Genomic DNA, 19985 nt, shown 5'->3' on the forward strand with positions numbered 1-19985 from the left:
TGGTCTTTACTTGAGATTGATGGTGGTTACGAACATTTTGTTCACCAAAGAAACTGTCAGGATAGTTGAAGCCTAAGGTATCTTTTATCTTGAACATAGTGACCACACTCTCCACACGATGCATCTTGAACCGGATAAAGCTTTAGACGAATATTGGTTGTGTCGCTCGATTGTGCTTTGGAATAATATTCTAGTACCAAATTAAGACCCACCAGGCCACCAAGTCACCAACATCAACCACTACACGTCTCTAGGTTTACCCATGATGAGTTCCTCAACTATTTACATACCCTAATCAACCCGATGATAGCAAAATACACCAAAATCATTCAAAGAAACGGAGATAACCGGCGACGGTACTGAAACAGCCTAAAAGTAGTGTTACCCGTCATCGACGTAACTGGTGGCATAACTATCGGAATTTCTCTTGTTCCATACGACACATACAACGAAGAGTCGGCGTAACGGCCGAAAATAGAGCATACTCGCTGTATTTTTCATCCTATTTGTGATATTCATGCTATGGAGTAGTATGTAAGATGAGGAATAGAATGTGCATGGTTTGCTAAACTTAGGCCATGCACAATAATCATGTTTATTAAATTACTTCATTAGAACGGTAATTCGGTAGGCTATAATAATATCAATAATATATAATCATGAGACTCCAAGATTAAAACAACTGCTTCTCCAAACTTATTATACTGATTAACATTAAAAAAATTATCAATTTAATCTCTGACATTCTTTACTAAAAACAATCTCGTGAATTCATCCATTATATTTATCTCATACGGTGCGCCAGTGCGGTATAAATTATAGGGAGTTTATGTTTTTTTTTTCATGGATCCGTCTGTTAAACTCTATATTTTGTATAACAATAATTGTTAAACACTATATTTTGTATAATTGTTATTCAGTTTTTACATTCTTGTCAGGTTCATGCTCGACCTTTCGCCAATGTATCAATTTTTTGATAAATTAAAGTGTAAAAGTACATACAATGAACAATAGATATGGTCTAATTCAATGGTTAATAATGAATATATATGCTATTAGTGGCGGATTTAGGGGGCTAGCCACTATATACTACTAACTATTAGAGCATTCATTTATAGATACAAAGTAGGGAGTAATAAGCAATAACACCATAGTTATTATTATAACCATAATTATACCCTCACTATACATAACACAAATCTAATCATAACTTAATTAGTCAATATGATGTTAACAATATTCTTAGTACTCTGTAAGAGGGGTAGTACCAACTTACCGTCAGTATCATCATCATTATGTTAGTAAAAAATACTTGTAGTAATTTTATTGCAACTTCAATTCTTGCTCTTTAAATGCCTGAATTTCATTGTTCCTGAAAAATCACAAAAGTTGTAAAATTAGACCTCATAACATATAAATTTAACAGCATATTAGTTGTGGCAGATTAACATGAGACGTAAAAAAACAAACACAATAATTTCTGTCATGCTCAATTAATTACGGGAATACGATACATCACAAGGTTAATACCAGACTGCCAGGCTGCCAGACATTCATAGCAGGTTTATATAGGCTATATCGTAGTTCTAGTTAATTAAGACTACAATACAAAAAGATAATATTTTAATTACTAAAAGTAATTTATTTCACAAGGTTAATGCCAGACTGCTAGACATTCATAGCAGGTTTATATAGGCTATCTCCTAATTCTAGTTAATTAAGACTACAATACAAAAAGGTAATATTTTAATTACTAAAAGTAATTTATTTAATATTTTAATCACTAAAAGTAATTTATTTCCAAATTCAAATTCTAATCAACTACTATGTCCTCACATATGCAAACACTAACTAAAGATAATATGACATACGGTAAAACAATTATAGTAGGATACTATATAATAATTAAAAGATAAATACACAATATATATCTTCTCTAAATAATATAAAATAAAGTAGTTTTATGGCTCAAAAGTCATTCACAAAAATTGGACTCTCTAAAATCGCTCGAAAAAAGCTTCCTTTATTAATATAGATAGATATTGATACTCAATTCATTTAAACCATTCGAAATTCATACAACAGTGAAAAGGACAAAGACAATAACGAGAAGCAAATGCTTTCAAAACCAAATTTGTTCAATGTAGGGATTGAACTCATGACCATTAACAGAAGGATGTTTGTTTCGTATGTGGCGTGAGTTTGAAATTAATTTGTTCAATAATTAGGGACTTGCTGTGGTATTATTCTCCCTACTTCTAGTCTGTTGCATTGGATTGGAGCTGGGCATTACTCACAATTGAAGAAGGGTGTGATCATGTGTGCTGTCAAGGCAACGTACTATCACATTTGGATGCAGAGAAACAAAGCTCGGGTTGAAGGCAGTTTGCTTAGGCCTAAGGTAGTTGGTGGACTGATCAAGAAGGAGTTGTTGCTCAGATTGTCATTACTGTTGTAACGGAGGCGTCCCGTTACACAATAGTTAGTTGATTAGGGTGATAAGAACAAAATAATAGCGAATAACAATAAAATGACACACAGATATACGTGGTTCACCAGTCAAATAACTGGCTACGTCCACCCTGAAGGAGAGCAAATTCACTATTGTGGAGATAATAGTACAACAGCAGACCGGTATACACGTGCTCTTCATGAGCCAAAAGTATACCCTATTCTACCAACAAAATAGTAATCTCAAAGAGACAAAAGAGACTACCCCAAACGAGATGAAGGACAAACGATCTTGAGGCCGCCAAGATCCGAACAGACTCAACAAACTGAAGCTTCCTCCCAGAGAGAACCTCACAAATCGACTCTCATAAGATTGTGCTCACAAATACTATCTCCATCTCCTTAATTTAACCTAGACTAATATTAAGGCCTTTATATAGATTTATTCCACCCTAAATAAAAGATCTAGTCTAATTAGGAAGCAAAGACAATTAGGAAATTATTACTAATTTCCTAATTCTATACAAAGACTAAAAGACAAAGCAAGTAAACCAAATTAGAACCAAAGTGCATGGCAAAGAACGTGACCAACTTGCCATAACACACTTAAGCCTAAGCAACTCATCAACGTACGAAACCAAAGTACTCATGGAGCATTACGCAAATGCAGGACTTCGCACAAATCATTAATCTTGCTGTCCTCGTCTTTTCTTGTTCTTCTTGCGTTAGCTAATAATCCGTTTTCGACACAAATTCAAGGCATAAATTCCTAACAATTACGACTCAAACAAGTAACATATAGACGAGATGTAGATGAGTGGTTAATTAGCTAGGAGTGTTAAATTGCAATTGTAAAACCCCATGTTTGGGTGTTGGAAAATGTTTGTAGCCAAAATGGTCCAGTTGTTACATTATTGTTATGGTTTAATGGAAATGCTTACATTTCATCTAAAAAAAACCTAAGGCTCTAGTGTAAGTCTATAACCTATCCATGCCAGTTGTCAGAAAAAGCTTGTACATCTTATACGTGAGTAATATTTTAATGAAATGTTGCAATTCCAGAGAGTGGGAGGGAATACTCCTCATTATTTATTAATCTTAGAAGTCGAATATACTCCATCCGTCCCGGTCATTTGTTGTACTTTTCCATTTTGGGGTGTCTCAGTCATTTGTTGTCCTTTCTATTTTAGGAATACATTTGATGAACAATTTGGTCATTCACACTCAATTTGGTCCACATGTCATTTAGTAGTTGACTCTCTTCTCTTTTCTTGGTCTTTGTGCTAATGATAGGGCGCCACCGGGTGACGCCCAAACTGGGTGCCACCCTCTCACAACAATTCTTTATTGAAGGGGTCCCCACTCACCCCATGTGATAGGGTGGCGCCCAAATTAGGTGTCACCCGGTGGCGCCCCTTCATTTTCCTTGTGCCAAAACCAAAGGACAACAAATGACCGGGACGGAGGGAGTATACGAACAATAGTTGGAATCCAAATTTATCAATCTTAGAAGTCGAATATATATGAATTAGTGGAGACGGAATTATTTTAATGGAACGTGTGCATGCAAATACGGGTTGAAAAGAACAACAATATGGACGTACAAGGAAGTAAGGAACCAAAAAGATGATAAGATTCTCCATAAGAGAACCAAAAAAAAAAAAGAAAATAGTGATAAGATTCTTATCAGCTTGAACCAATAGTGCAATAATAAGCATATGTTCTTCAATTGATGTTGAATGTAAAGCAGAAGTACTATATAAGGGCTATACAGCAAACATTGTTAGTGCATAACAACAGCTTAAGCAATAATCATTCTTCTTTCATCACTACAAATCTTTTGTTTCTCCAGGTAATAAGTCTTTTGTACCATTGCTGCCTTAGTCCTAAAACCGCGTCCATTGCTGCCTTAGTCCTAAAACGTACCATGAACACACCATTAGGAAGGAAGGATAGTTTATCTACCTGATAATTGGTTCAAAGACGACGGATAAATCCCTCCACAATCTCCTATGGAGGGTTTCCACCAAGAATGAAACAATATACATAATTGCGCCAATAATTCAACTCAACCTGCACGATGTATGCATGTTTACTTGTTCCTACGTGTAGTAAAAGTTGATAGATTAAATAAAATTGTCGACCTTTATTCTATTTGTGTATGTGTTATCAATTAAGGATGCTATAATCATCAGATACAGGTCTGGCACGGTTCAAGACCGCATCGGACCGGTTAGAACGGAATTTGTCATAATATGCCAATTTTTTCAAATTTCGGATCATTGGACCGGATCGGATCGAAAATCATTGCGTTGACTAGGAAAATCATTCAGTCAAGCTGTGGTAAAATTAAACTAGATAGCACCAAAATGGATAGGGGCACGAACACGGACATTATCTAATTAAAACTTGATGATTCAATTAATAGTAACACATATTCCAATACAACAACAACAACATCAGAGCCTTAATCCCAAAATAATTTGGGGTCGGTTGACATGAATCATCCTTTAGAACCGTCTCTGGGTGAACGCACACCACAAAATGTGAATAGAAAAGGGAAAAATGAAAAACAAAAGGGAGAGCGAAAATGTAATACAAAGTCAAGGTAAACTTACAGGTTTTAAAATCGAATTCCGGATTTCTTTTATAAAAACTTAAAATTTAAATCGAGTGACAAGATTAAAACGGTTTTGAAAACCAAAATAGAATTAAGGATCCGGAATGCCTAAAAAGTAATTTTTTTTTTTTGTCAAACACGACTTTTTGGCTGAAGGACTCAACATTTTATAAGGGTAAATTTCAGTCGATGTTTGAGATAGCAAACGATATCGGTTTGAGGTGTTCTTGGACTCGTTGGAAAGGTGGAAATACAAGCTTTTCAGGGGTTATCAACACGATGGTCAAAGGTGAACTTATGTGGAGTCTATTGATGTGAAAAGTAAGACTTGTCGAAGAAGCTAGATGAAAGCGAGTGGTCATAAGGTTTTTGGTGGGTCTTTAAATGGGGTTAGGGTGTTTTTTTTGGTCTGAAATTTCGTATGTAAGTAGAGGAGAGTGTAAGGTAGGTCATAGTTGTGTTGGTTTGATGGTTGTTGGTTGCAAGTGGTGGTTTGAGGTGATTGAATTGATCCACGAAAAAAAATCCTACTTTGACATTATTTTAATTGTTTTTTACCTTCAATTTAACTCCCCTTGAACCACCACTTGCAACCAACAACCACCACAAACAACACAACTAAGACCTACCTTGCACTCCCGTCTACCTGCATATCAAATTTCAGACCAAACAAAGCATCATAACCCCATTAAAAGACCCACTAAAAACCTCAGACCACCCGCTACTCTCTCCGACCAGCTTTATTTTACACATCAATAAACCTTACATAAGGTCACCTTTAACCATTGTGTTGATAACGCCTTGAAAGCTTGTATTTCCACCTTTCCAACGACTTTAAGAACATCTCAAACCGACATCGTTTACTATCTCAAATATCGACTGAAAGGTTACCCCATTGCAAAATGTTGAGTTCTTCGGCCAAAAAGTCGATGTTTGACAAAATATTTTTTATTAAAGGTTGTGTGTTACAAACTTTTTTTGAAGGTGGTGTTTGGAAGAATTTTTTTTTTAAAGGTTGTGTTTGACAAAAAACCCTATAAAATATTGATATTTAATTAAATCAGTTATGAGTGTGGATGTTGTGACGATCACAAGTAAAAATCTGTGTATATTACTCCCTTTGTCTTAATTATTTATTTAGCGTTGATTAAAATACCTTCGATCACTACAAAGAATAAAAAGTAAACATTAAACGAGACGGATGGACTCGGGAGTACATGTTACTCTCTACTTTGTAACATGGTTGTATTTTCATCTACATCCCTTCCCGTCCCTGTTTATGTGTTAGGGGCCTCTGTGATGAGGTGGAAACAGCCTTTTTATGTGTTAGGGGCCTTGGAGCATTACTGCATACTTTGAAACCCCCAGCGTGGGCTTCCCCTACTTCATCCCGGGCCAAAGGTTTTTAGAAGAAGCACGCGGATTATTGTGTGGCATGGCTATATGGGACGACATATTTACCATTTCAATTTTGTGAGAAATATTTTAATTAAAAATAAATAAATGATTGAGACGGAGGAGTACAAAAGATCTCTTTGCATTAAGCAATGAAATAACTAAGTACCCTCAACTGATGAGCACGCGGTAGTTGACACGAGAGTTGCCAAGATAATTAGGGACTCGCTGTGGTATTATTCTCCTTTTACTTCTAGTCTGTTGCATTGGATAGGAGCTGGGCATTACTCACAATTGAAGAAGGTAGGGTGTGATCTGTTGAATAATGCTTCAAAGTAAGTAATTATAATAATAATGCGTTAGTATGAATGTGAGTTATTGATATTATGAGTTATTGTTTTAAGTATAAGAATAAGTTTTTAGTTTACGATAGAAACGTAGAACATGTTAATTAATTCATACATTTAGTTTCTACGTTTAAAATGTCATATGTAAGGCTATATAAAGGCCTCTAATTTTACTTGTAATATGTATCTGTAGATACCCGTATCCGTCGATATTGGAATTTATAGAGAACCCGACAAACACCCGATGATGATAGGACACATGTATTCTTTAGTTGTCATTGTCATTATTTGGAGCTCGTTTTACGAGGTAGAATGGGCGTCGTCGATGAAGTATTTTATTAATTTAAATGATATTTAAATTAATGTTTTTTTTAGTGAGTTCATTTTATTAATTTAAATGATATTTAAATTAAAGTCTTTTTTAAGGTGATTTCAATTTAATTTATTTTATTTTGACTTTATTTTCCCAAGTTTATTTTATTGAAAATAAAATAAACATTTGATTTGAAAAATCATTTTATGAGTATATTTGATTTGAAAAGTCATTTATTTTAAGGTGTTAATTGATTTGAAAAATCGATTTGAAAATCGAAAAGAACTCGTTTTGAACATGTGTTTTTGAGCTCGATTTTAGCTCGGTTTTTGAGCCCGTTTTCTTTACGAATTGGCACGAATCTCGAGTACACTGACCAACCTAAGTCTCTACCCATCCACCCCTGTTCGAACCCCATAACCATGGCCCAAATCCTGCCCCAAATCACCCCTCCAAGCAGCCCACGCATAAACCGAGCCCCCTGTTTTTGCGAGCCAATTCTCGAGCCCAAACCCGCTCCAAACACTACCAAGACCCGTACCCATTAACCCTAACCCATACCCTAGTATCCTACCCATATTATCCTAGCTTAATCACCAAGAAAACCCTCCTCAAACCCTCACAAAAATCGATGGACAGCAGCCATCCGTGAGCTAGCCCGATTTGCCTCCCCTCTCTTTTAACCTATTTTAACTCCTTATAAATACCACCCCTTCACCATACATTCATTCCTCTAAGTTCTATATACATCCTACCATCACACACAAGCTTTAAACCTCAGAAACAAACCCTAATTGCCTCCCAAAAACCCTAAACAAAACCGACACACAAACTGAAACTGTTTGTGTGTCCTCCTCGAAAACCCACTCGTTCCTCCATCAAACCTCCATAAAAACTCGAGTTTCTTGTTTCTAATTAACCACATAACATCCATCTACACATTAGACAAAGAATTACGAGCCAAATTGCCCTTGAGAGTACACGAAATCCCTCGAAAAACAGAGTGAAATAATACTCTGTTTTCGCGGTTTCTTCTTGTCTGTCCAGTTCTGTTTGTGCTCGTTTTTCGTGCCCAATAACCCAAAACGAGCAGGGGTTGCTTTAAGATCCCTGTTCTCCTCTCTTTCTAGTTTCCAAAACATCTTTTAAATCGAATTTTCGTCGTGAAACGAGGGAGATATCACTGTTTTAAAATCGCTGTCCAGAAACTTTCCAAAACCCGTGTTTGCTTTGTTCTTCGTCGACGACGGCCTCTCGAGATAAAATCTACCATCGATTACGACCCAAGACGGTGTCAACGATACATGTAGGTTGAGGGTGCATCAAATCCCCTTCTCTTCTCTCTTTTTATTTCGTTTTTTTATGCCTTTTTTATTGTCCTTTTTTGTTTGTTTTCGTTTTGTTTATTGTTTGTTCTAATTAACTATGAAACTAGTTAGTCCGAGTATGAGTTAAAGTACCACCATGAACACCCGCGTTGACTTGAGATGGGAAAAGAAACCGCTACATCAGTCGGTCGTACACCCCCGTCTCATTTACATATCCTCGTGTTCAAGGTAGGGCATAAATAAAACAAGTTTCTAACTTCGCTCTTCGCTTTTGACCCCTTTGTTATTTCGGCCAATTCGACATACCCTAGGACCCGTTGTATGTTAGTTTAACCTCTGATTGTTAACCTATGACGTATTTAGATGACATTAAATTAATTTAATAATCTAATTAGACACTTTAGGGTACATCGACATAGCTTTAAAAATCAACTAACAATTCTGTAAATAATTGAACGCATCTTTCTCTTTCACTTAATCTCTCGCTAGCATAAGAGTGCGTGATTAGCACCTTCTTATTAACACTCAATGAGTTAATCTAATTTGCAAACTTGACCTAATTCAACCCCTTTGGGCCGTGTGGAACACTCGATCTTAAGCGAAGCTTTCTGACCCTTTTTTATCATCGTTTTCTAATCCGTTTTGCAATCATTCGATCTAACTAATGAACCTAACTTAGGAACTAGGTTGGCCTTGTCTTGGCCGTGAGGGTTGTCGTTGGTTTGGGCCGTGAGTTGGCCGTGTGTTTTGGCTTTCTTATTTCGTTTCTCTTTCTTTGTTTATCATTTGTTCTTTGTTGTTTTGTAGCTTGTAATTTACAGTTTGTTTATCGAGTTGTAATCTTTCAAGTTTGTTTTACTTTTATTGAGTCAAAACCTTTTCTAAAAACCTTAGTCTTGTTTGGTTAGACGGTTGTTCCCCAATGCTTGTAGGAGCGTAGTAAACCGCATGTTGTTTAAAGCAACATGGCCGGTTTATGCTAATGCATGCTTTGGTGCGTAGCCCTATGTCTAATTCGATGGGATTAAGTGAAAGCACACATTACGAGGAGTGACCCAAGGCCGTGTGTCATGTGAGCCGTGGGCCACCCCTCATGTGCACGGTTTTCTAGGCCAACGACCGTGTGTGGTGTCATGTATTGCGTCGTGTGTATAGCTTTGTATTTAGATCGAGTTGTATCTTTAATTTGTTGTTGTGTCGGCATGAAATGCCTGGTTTGTAATAGGTAGATCCCAACGGCTCCCCCATTCCCCATCAAGCCTTGTTTGTTTCGTTTGAATGTTGCTAGATCAATCAACCCACATGCTAAATTACAACTTTGACAAAGTTAGTTTAGTTGCATCTAAAACGACATAGAAATTGTTGTCACATGATAGGGTTAAAACGATGTTTGCATATCATATATCGTAGTAGCTATGACCTTGTTTGAAATCCGACACTTGACTTAGTAGAGGCCGTTATCAACGGGCGGGGTTGGGTGTCCTTATGGGCTTCCCAACACGTACCCTCACCCCTTACTCAAGATCTATGGTTTGTGGATCCGTCTAAATACCATGGGATTACGAGAGTCATTCAAATCGAGTGATATAGGGTACAAGTCTTTATCTTTAATCACTCGTAGTCGATTGGCTTTATGCTTTTCGATGAAAGGTGTAAAGTTGACTTGAACGGTTCCAAGTTCCCAAAAACTTGGTGGCGACTCTAATATGTCTTAATTCGATTCGAAAGAACCTCGAGTCGATTTTGCCTAGTGTGGATCCCCGGGACGCGATTCCCGAGGGCCTTGTCCATTTGGCGACTCTCTTTGGGAAAAGAGGACTAGTTACACTTTGTTTCTAGGGTCTTTTCCTCCGAGGTGAAACTTGAAAAGAAAGTATTGGAAAGTAAAACATTACTCATAGTGCTACGATTCATGCATAAACCCTTAAGGACTTGCCGGGCCGTCCCAGCGTTTCTTCGTGATGCGTGGGGGCGACGTCCCACTATGCTAGGAAGCTGCACATTGCTCGCTTCCACTTCACCTCGCGTGGTTCTTGATGGTGGGGACGATCTTCTAGGTACTCTACCTTAAGACACCTTGCTCTATAAGACCGCAAAAGGATGGAGGGCATAGACCTTCTTGTAGAAGACTTGCCGAGACTTAGAGATGTCTAGGAGCATACATCCTTATAACATGAGAATGACAATGTGCAAATTGTTTTCCTGAGTCTTTTCGAAATTTCCCATGTCCTTTTCAAAACCGAACTTTTGAACAACTTACTTTCAAACTAGCATGGTTTTAAAAACGCGGAATCTTTGCCCAAATAGGACTAGAATTTTCGGCCCAAAATGAGCTTTTATAAGGCATGATTGCCCATTTCAAATCTCATTTTCGAATCAATCTTTCGTTTTTTCAAAATCAATCCAAAATGCCTCTCGAACCTCAACCAAGCATGAAATGCGTCAAGTCGTGTCCGGGTCATGGCCGTGTTAGGCCGGGTGTGTTTCGTTCTAAGAGTCTAGAACACGACCTTGTTGGGTCACCCAAGCTCACCTCTTGGGCCTTGAGTCATGTTGGTCGACCTTTTGGTCTAGGATAGTCCACAAAAACGCCCAAGCTAGGCCATTTAGGGCGTTTCACCCGAACCTATGGGCTATCTTAGTCCAATCACGGGTTTGGTCACACCGAGTCCAGTTTAGAATCGAGCTATGACAGTTTGAGTCATGTTTGTTTTGTCGAGTCCAAATGAATCAAGGTCTAAATCCAACCGCGAGTCGAACCTTTGGTTAGCCAGTCTCAAGTCGAGTCTTTGCTTGAGTCAAGTTGGGGTCGTGTCCTTAAGTGTGCAGGGGCTCTTACTTTAAATATTGACTCAATACGGGGTTTTCTTGTAGAAAGGCCGCCAAAAACCCGACGTCAAGCAATGGAAGATGCTGTTAACAAGCTCACTGAGGCCGTGAACCTCATGATGACCCGAATGGATGCAATCGAATCTAAGCTGGGTGAAGATTCCCCTCCACCACTGACTGATCTGGAAAAACGGTTCAAGTTCATCGAAGACCGTCTGAGACTCTCCCAGGGGAAGAACATCCACTATGAAAATGCTAGGGCCTATGCCCCAGTTCAGGATAAGTTGCCCACGAACATGGTACTCACTGACATCCCAAAGTTTAAGGGCACAGAAGATCCAGTCCACCATGTTAAGGCCTATAAGGGGTACTTAGCACTGAAGGGAGTACCCTGCTGACATGCTCTCTTGAAATTTTTGCTCAATCTCTGGGGGAACACCCGAAGGCGTGGTTCTACAATCTTGACCTTAAGAACTTCCCCACTTTCGAAGATATTACGGTGGAGTTCTGTAAGCACTATGCTGACAATGTCGAGATTCGAACCAATATAAGAACGCTAGAGGTTATGACCCAGAAAGATAAAGAAGGCTTTACCGAATTCCTTGCAAGATGGCACGCTGAAAGCGTGAAGTTAGCCAAGAAGCCTGACGAAGTTGAAATGGTAGATAAGTTCGTAAACAATCTACGACCTATTTACCGCAATGCTCTGAAATACCAGAATTTTGGCTCTTTCAAAGAATTGATAAGAATCGGGATAAAGGTAGAAGATGATGTCAGAATGGCAGAGGCTGAAAAGCCGAAAGGGTACCAAGGGGCCTCATCATCTAAGGCCAAGGCCCCAACAACCACCCATATTGATGAAGCCATCAATCTCTTAGAAGGGCAATCGAAGAAGTCGCAGCGCCAAACACCTAGGGCATTCACCGATATCGGATGCACTTATACATACGCTCTCCAAAGGCTCATAGCCCAAGGAAAGCTGAAGCCTATTGGTCCAACTCCGGATTCACCTGCTGAACAACAAGGCAAATGGCATAAACCGAATGCCTACTGTGCTTTCCATCAAGGAAAGGGACACGATACTGAAAGGTGCTTTAGACTAAAGCACGAAATTCAAGACATGATTGAGAATGGAACACTCCCAATCCCAACTGTTAAACCCAATAACATCACCAATCCATTTGTCGATCACGCCAACTTTGTTTCTGTCGAAGACAATGTCGATTATTCCCATCGTATCCGCCCATGTCACTTGAAAGGGGTGTTTATCGGGAAAATATTTGTGGATTGCTCTGAATTCTTGCCGAACCCGAAGAATGAAATTCAAGTCGGGAGTCTTGCTCTAGAATGTTGTCCTCTCATTAACGAAGTTAATAAAAGACAATTCGACTCACCAACCTTCATCACTGGCGTAGATCCTCAGAGGACTACCTCGGGATGGAGGCATACCATCAAAGGGATCAAGGACAAGAGCCGAGCATCTAAGTTGACAACTGAACAAGGGAAAGCTCATGACCAGATTTGAAATTATGAGTCGGGATCTGTTTTCTTATCTTAGTTGAGTCGAGTCTAGGACTTTCCTTTCTTGAATTTGAGTCGTTTGTTCCGCGATGACCTAGGGTGTGTCCTAGGAATCGTTCCTTTGAGTCTGTTAAGCAATTGTCTTTCCAATAAAAGTCGCAGTTTCGTTTCCAAATATGTCTTGTTTCCAATCCTCAATCATTCCAAAACATGATAAAATGCACAACACACTCAAAGGCATCCCTGGGGTGGAAATATGTCTCGTTTCAAAATGTAAGGATACATTAGGATCCCGTGTCTGTTTCCTTTACCTATTCCATGTCTGGTGGTAGAAAACCTCCATCTGAACCAATGTTTGTGACAAGCTTTTAGATGATTCTATGACAAACCCGGACTAGCTCCTTGTTTCCCCTATCGATGATGGAAGGCAAGCCTTTTCCCCAACAAAATCATCCCATCTCGAAGAGAGAAGATATCAACCCGTTCTAACAAGGAATTGTTAGTTCCTACCCAAATTAGTTGGCGAAGCCCAGTTTTCAAGGTGTATCCATTTATGACTAAGAGAATGAATAGAAGATCATTTTCAAAGAGAGAAAAAAGATGAAAAAGAATGAAAAAATTAGAAAAAGAGAAAATTTGAAAAAATGAAAAAAATGAAAAAAAGAAAAATGAAAAAAAAAAGATGAAAGAAAAAGAAAAAAGACAAAAAATGTTGAAGTTATTGCAGAGTGCTTTTGGTTGGATGTCGAAGTTACGGAAGCCAGAATTCAAGTCAAGTACCCATAGTTGAAGTTCAATGGGCGAAGCCCAAAAGCTTAAGTAGTAACCTCTTTACCCTCTAAGTCCTTCCGAGACGATTCAAAGGGATAGTCGGGAATTTTGAGAATTATTCCGCTTGTGTTGCTACACCCAGCCTTTAGGGTCCAGACATGGAAATTTGAACCCACATCGATTTCCAACCCATTTGTACTCGGGTTTCATCAAACTCGAGACACCATTTCCAACCACGTTATAAGCCATAACCCGTTGGCCTTAGCACCACAAAGCGAACCTTCAGAATGATGGTTTACCTTGCGAACCTATTTTTACCAAGCTCCACATCCCAAAAAACCACAACCTTTTGTACCAACCCTAGACACGGGATTTAACGGTACTTTACAGGCTAGAATGGGATATGACATGATACCTTAGGTGAAACCTTCGAGTGTGTACACACAATCAAAATGCCATGTTTATGCACCATGATCGAACTACGTCGGATTTGATTTCGCTCCACGCGAATACGTAGGCAGTCCTTCAGAATAAGGGATTCAATCCACTCATCATCCAAGTTGTCATCTTGTCGGTTTCTTACGGGTTTTAACCAAGTCCAAATGAAGCCACCTTTGTTTGAGTTGGTATTAGTACTCGATGTAGGCTAGGATGAGGATATAGGTTCGGATGAATAGTATCAAGTCTCAAAATGAGCTTTATCGAATGGTTTAGGCAAAGATGCCGAGTCATATAGATGTAGGTTTGTGTTGGGAACAGAAAATATGAAAAACCCGCTGAAAAGAAAGAAGGCGTGGAAGAAAAAATAGTAAAAGCCCGCTGAAAAGAAAGAAGGCGGTGGCAAGAAATGATGAAACTCGCTGAAAAGAAAGGAGGCGAGGAGAAGAGTGACAGAATGTTCCCAACAAGAGTGATGTGTGATGTCCAACTGTTCTCATAAAATGAGTCCGTGTTTAGTGTCTGGGCGAAGCCAACGTTGTTGCTCTGTGAGTTTAATCCACCTTATCAATGCCAAGTGATCTTGATCCCCATGTGCCCCCGGGAGCACGCCCATGCCATACGAAATCTCCGTCCCAAGTTCGACGACCTTGTGATTCCAATTTGCCATCTTTTGGCGCCAGAATGGCCAATTTACATTTCTACCCCCAACAAGTCAATAGTTGAATTAAAACCCGTGCACACTTAGGGTTTTATTTTCTTTTTTTGTTTTACGGTAGCGGGCTACGCCCACGTTGTTTACGGGTCATACAGAGTGTCTGAGTCGTATTTCATGCTTACCCATCAAGGTTCGATTTCAAGAAAATTTCAAAATTTCAAAATTCCAAAAACTTTTTGCGAATTATGGATAGATGATCCAAGTAGTGGAATCTTTTCGGGTCGATGACCCCAATCTTTCGAAATTCAAAATTTCAAATTCAATTTTTGAAGGGTCGATGGCCCAACATACCAAGTGATGTCAAATTTAAACTTCGGGTCGATGGCCCAATTATTCAAAATTTTCAAATTCAATTTTCGGGTCGATGACCCAATCTTTCAAATGATCTAATTTTAGAATCGATGATCCAAATGTGCTTATGTGATGATTATTGCTAGTATGTTTTTGTGTTTCAAATATAGCAGGATATGCTTCAACTGGGGGCTCTAAAGTCTTCGACTTTAGAGCCATTCAATGGGGAGCTCGAAGCCGTTGGCTTCAGAGACCATTATCAAGATGTAAAGGATGACATCCACTCAGAATTCAATTCAATACAAGAGTAAGAAATGGAAGAATTCCTTAGCTGAAAGCAAATGGTGAAAGCGGCGGCAACCTCCTCGGAAAGTCCCGTCCCATTTGGACACTGCCATTGAGATGATAAATTTTGGGCAAATGTCGGTGAGATGATGAATTTCGAACAAGTGCCGGTACCGATGATAAACTTTGGGCATGTGTCAGCAGAGGCCGAACTACGACGCGGGTTTGATTCCGTCAGAAACGGATACGTAGGCGCCTAAGGATAAGGCTCAACTCACCATATATGCAATTTTAGGGGTCGACGACCAACGACGATAATTTGACACAACAGAAGCGAGAGTCAATCCCCAACGAAGTTTCAGGTATGGTCTCTTCTTATGGCTGGCGAGCTTATATACGCAAGTCTAATGGACTATAAACGACCCGAAGAATCCTCAGGTCGAGAGGGACCTGGGGTAAACTTTGACTTTCGCCTTGTCCAAGCCTCAGTCAAAGTGGGGGCTCTGTAGATACCCGTATCCGTCGATATTGGAATTTATAGAGAACCCGACAAACACCCGATGATGATAGGACACATGTATTCTTTAGTTGTCATTGTCATTATTTGGAGCTCGTTTTACGAGGTAGAATGGGCGTCGTCGATGAAGTATTTTATTAATTTAAATGATATTTAAATTAATGTTTTTTTTAGTGAGTTCATTTTATTAATTTAAATGATATTTAAATTAAAGTCTTTTTTAAGGTGATTTCAATTTAATTTATTTTATTTTGACTTTATTTTCCCAAGTTTATTTTATTGAAAATAAAATAAACATTTGATTTGAAAAATCATTTTATGAGTATATTTGATTTGAAAAGTCATTTATTTTAAGGTGTTAATTGATTTGAAAAATCGATTTGAAAATCGAAAAGAACTCGTTTTGAACATGTGTTTTTGAGCTCGATTTTAGCTCGGTTTTTGAGCCCGTTTTCTTTACGAATTGGCACGAATATCGAGTACACTAACCAACCTAAGTCTCTACCCATACACCCCTGTTCGAACCCCATAACCATGGCCCAAATCCTGCCCCAAATCACCCCTCCAAGCAGCCCACGCATAAACCGAGCCCCCTGTTTTTGCGAGCCAATTCTCGAGCCCAAACCCGCTCCAAACACTACCAAGACCCGTACCCATTAACCCTAACCCATACCCTAGTATCCTACCCATATTATCCTAGCTTAATCACCAAGAAAACCCTCCTCAAACCCTCACAAAAATCGATGGACAGCAGCCATCCGTGAGCTAGCCCGATTTGCCTCCCCTCTCTTTTAACCTATTTTAACTCCTTATAAATACCACCCCTTCACCATACATTTATTCCTCTAAGTTCTATATACATCCTACCATCACACACAAGCTTTAAACCTCAGAAACAAACCCTAATTGCCTCCCAAAAACCCTAAACAAAACCGACACACAAACTGAAACTGTTTGTGTGTCCTCCTCGAAAACCCACTCGTTCCTCCATCAAACCTCCATAAAAACTCGAGTTTCTTGTTTCTAATTAACCACATAACATCCATCTACACATTAGACAAAGAATTACGAGCCAAATTGCCCTTGAGAGTACACGAAATCCCTCGAAAAAAGCAGTGAAATAACACTCTTTTGCGTTTCTTCTTGTCTGTCCAGTTCTGTTTGTGCTCGTTTTTCGTGCCCAATAACCCAAAACGAGCAGGGGTTGCTTTAAGATCCCTGTTCTCCTCTCTTTCTAGTTTCCAAAACATCTTTTAAATCGAATTTTCGTCGTGAAACGAGGGAGATATCACTGTTTTAAAATCGCTGTCCAGAAACTTTCCAAAACCCGTGTTTGCTTTGTTCTTCGTCGACGACGGCCTCTCGAGATAAAATCTACCATCGATTACGACCCAAGACGGTGTCAACGATACATGTAGGTTGAGGGTGCATCAAATCCCCTTCTCTTCTCTCTTTTTATTTCGTTTTTTTATGCCTTTTTATTGTCCTTTTTTGTTTTGTTTTCGTTTTGTTTATTGTTTGTTCTAATTAACTATGAAACTAGTTAGTCCGAGTATGAGTTAAAGTACCACCATGAACACCCGCGTTGACTTGAGATGGGAAAAGAAACCGCTACATCAGTCGGTCGTACACCCCTGTCTCATTTACATATCCTCGTGTTCAAGGTAGGGCATAAATAAAACAAGTTTCTAACTTCGCTCTTCGCTTTTGACCCCTTTGTTATTTCGGCCAATTCGACATACCCTAGGACCCGTTGTATGTTAGTTTAACCTCTGATTGTTAACCTATGACGTATTTAGATGACATTAAATTAATTTAATAATCTAATTAGACACTTTAGGGTACATCGACATAGCTTTAAAAATCAACTAACAATTCTGTAAATAATTGAACGCATCTTTCTCTTTCACTTAATCTCTCGCTAGCATAAGAGTGCGTGATTAACACCTTCTTATTAACACTCGATGAGTTAATCTAATTTGCAAACTTGACCTAATTCAACCCCTTTGGGCCGTGTGGAACACTCGATCTTAAGCGAAGCTTTCTGACCCTTTTTTATCATCGTTTTCTAATCCGTTTTGCAATCATTCGATCTAACTAATGAACCTAACTTAGGAACTAGGTTGGCCTTGTCTTGGCCGTGAGGGTTGTCGTTGGTTTGGGCCGTGAGTTGGCCGTGTGTTTTGGCTTTCTTATTTCGTTTCTCTTTCTTTGTTTATCATTTGTTCTTTGTTGTTTTGTAGCTTGTAATTTACAGTTTGTTTATCGAGTTGTAATCTTTCAAGTTTGTTTTACTTTTATTGAGTCAAAACCTTTTCTAAAAACCTTAGTCTTGTTTGATTAGACGGTTGTTCCCCAATGCTTGTAGGAGCGTAGTAAACCGCATGTTGTTTAAAGCAACATGGCCCGGTTTATGCTAATGCATGCTTTGGTGCGTAGCCCTATGTCTAATTCGATGGGATTAAGTGAAAGCACACATTACGAGGAGTGACCCAAGGCCGTGTGTCATGTGAGCCGTGGGCCACCCCTCATGTGCACGGTTTTCTAGGCCAACGACCGTGTGTGGTGTCATGTATTGCGTCGTGTGTATAGCTTTGTATTTAGATCGAGTTGTATCTTTAATTTGTTGTTGTGTCGGCATGAAATGCCTGGTTTGTAATAGGTAGATCCCAACGGCTCCCCCATTCCCCATCAAGCCTTGTTTGTTTCGTTTGAATGTTGCTAGATCAATCAACCCACATGCTAAATTACAACTTTGACAAAGTTAGTTTAGTTGCATCTAAAACGACATAGAAATTGTTGTCACATGATAGGGTTAAAACGATGTTTGCATATCATATATCGTAGTAGCTATGACCTTGTTTGAAATCCGACACTTGACTTAGTAGAGGCCGTTATCGACGGGCGGGGTTGGGTGTCCTTATGGGCTTCCCAACACGTACCCTCACCCCTTACTCAAGATCTATGGTTTGTGGATCCGTCTAAATACCATGGGATTACGAGAGTCATTCAAATCGAGTGATATAGGGTACAAGTCTTTATCTTTAATCACTCGTAGTCGATTGGCTTTATGCTTTTCGATGAAAGGTGTAAAGTTGACTTGAACGGTTCCAAGTTCCCAAAAAACTTGGTGGCGACTCTAATATGTCTTAATTCGATTCGAAAGAACCTCGAGTCGATTATGCCTAGTGTGGATCCCGCGGACGCAGTTCCCGAGGGCCTTGTCCACAGTATCAAATAATAAACAAATATCTCTTTATATTATTTACTCTCTTCTTTACCAACAAGTTTGGTATCAAGAGCACTATAGGCAAGAGAGAAATTTTAAGAGCAACGCAGCTCCTCTCTGTCTAAATCAGGTAAGATCAAATAAAAAATTAGTGAGTGAAATATACGGAGTTTTCCCATAAAATAATTTTTAGAGTGTCATGGCCACTAATGGAGTCTCCACCAGTTCTCAACCATTAATTCCCAGTTTTGATGGGGATAAATATGAGTTTTGGTCGATTAAAATGAGAACTTTGTTTAAATCTCAAGAGCTATGGGATTTAGTTGAAGATGGTTTTGACGACTCGGATGTCGAACAACAAAGATTGAAAGAAAATAGGAAAAAAGATGCAAAAGCGCTCCTATTTCTTCAATCATCTGTTCATGAAAATATTTTCTCAGCAATTGCATCGCAAACAACTTCGAAGGAGGCATGGCAAATTTTAAAAACGAATTCAAAGGCTCGGATAAGGTAATTCTTTGTTAAGCTTCAAACGCTACGCCGCGATTTTGAAACTTTAAATATGCAAAATAATGAGTCCGTGCAGGATTACCTATCTAGAGCTAGTACAATTGTGAATAAAATGAAGTCTTATGGGGAAGATATTTCAAATAAAACAGTGGTTCCAAAATTTTTGAGAAGTCTTACTTCTAGATTTGATTCTATTGTCGCTGCAATTGAAGAAGCTCATGATATGTCAACTTATTCTTTTGATGAATTAATGAGTTCTTTGCAAGCTCATGAAGAACGATTAAATCGTTCAAAAGAAAAGAATGAAGAAAAGGCATTTCAGGTGAAGGGAGAGTCTTCAAACGAAAATGACAATAATAATTTTGGTGGACGTGGAAACAGTAGAGGTGGTTTCCGCGGTCGAGGTCGTGGCGGTGGCAGAG

At 38.9% G+C, this 19985-nt stretch overlaps 1 protein-coding gene across 4 annotated transcripts in view; it reads left to right on the plus strand.

Moving 5' to 3' along the window:
* LOC141652657 (jasmonate-induced protein homolog) overlaps positions 1-19985 on the plus strand; it is a 44404-nt gene that overhangs the window by 7034 nt on the left and 17385 nt on the right. The window contains exon 1 of one of the 4 annotated variants that reach the window (XM_074460214.1): positions 4224-4303. The exons of 2 other annotated variants lie outside the window; for them this stretch is intronic. The gene's annotated coding sequence lies outside the window, so the exon portion shown is untranslated. Of the gene's footprint in view, positions 1-4223; positions 4304-19985 lie in introns of those variants that run through there. One more of the 4 variants, XM_074460216.1, reaches the window with a different exon arrangement.

Source organism: Silene latifolia, chromosome 4 (genome assembly GCF_048544455.1).
Source record: "Silene latifolia isolate original U9 population chromosome 4, ASM4854445v1, whole genome shotgun sequence".
NCBI lineage: Eukaryota > Viridiplantae > Streptophyta > Magnoliopsida > Caryophyllales > Caryophyllaceae > Silene > Silene latifolia.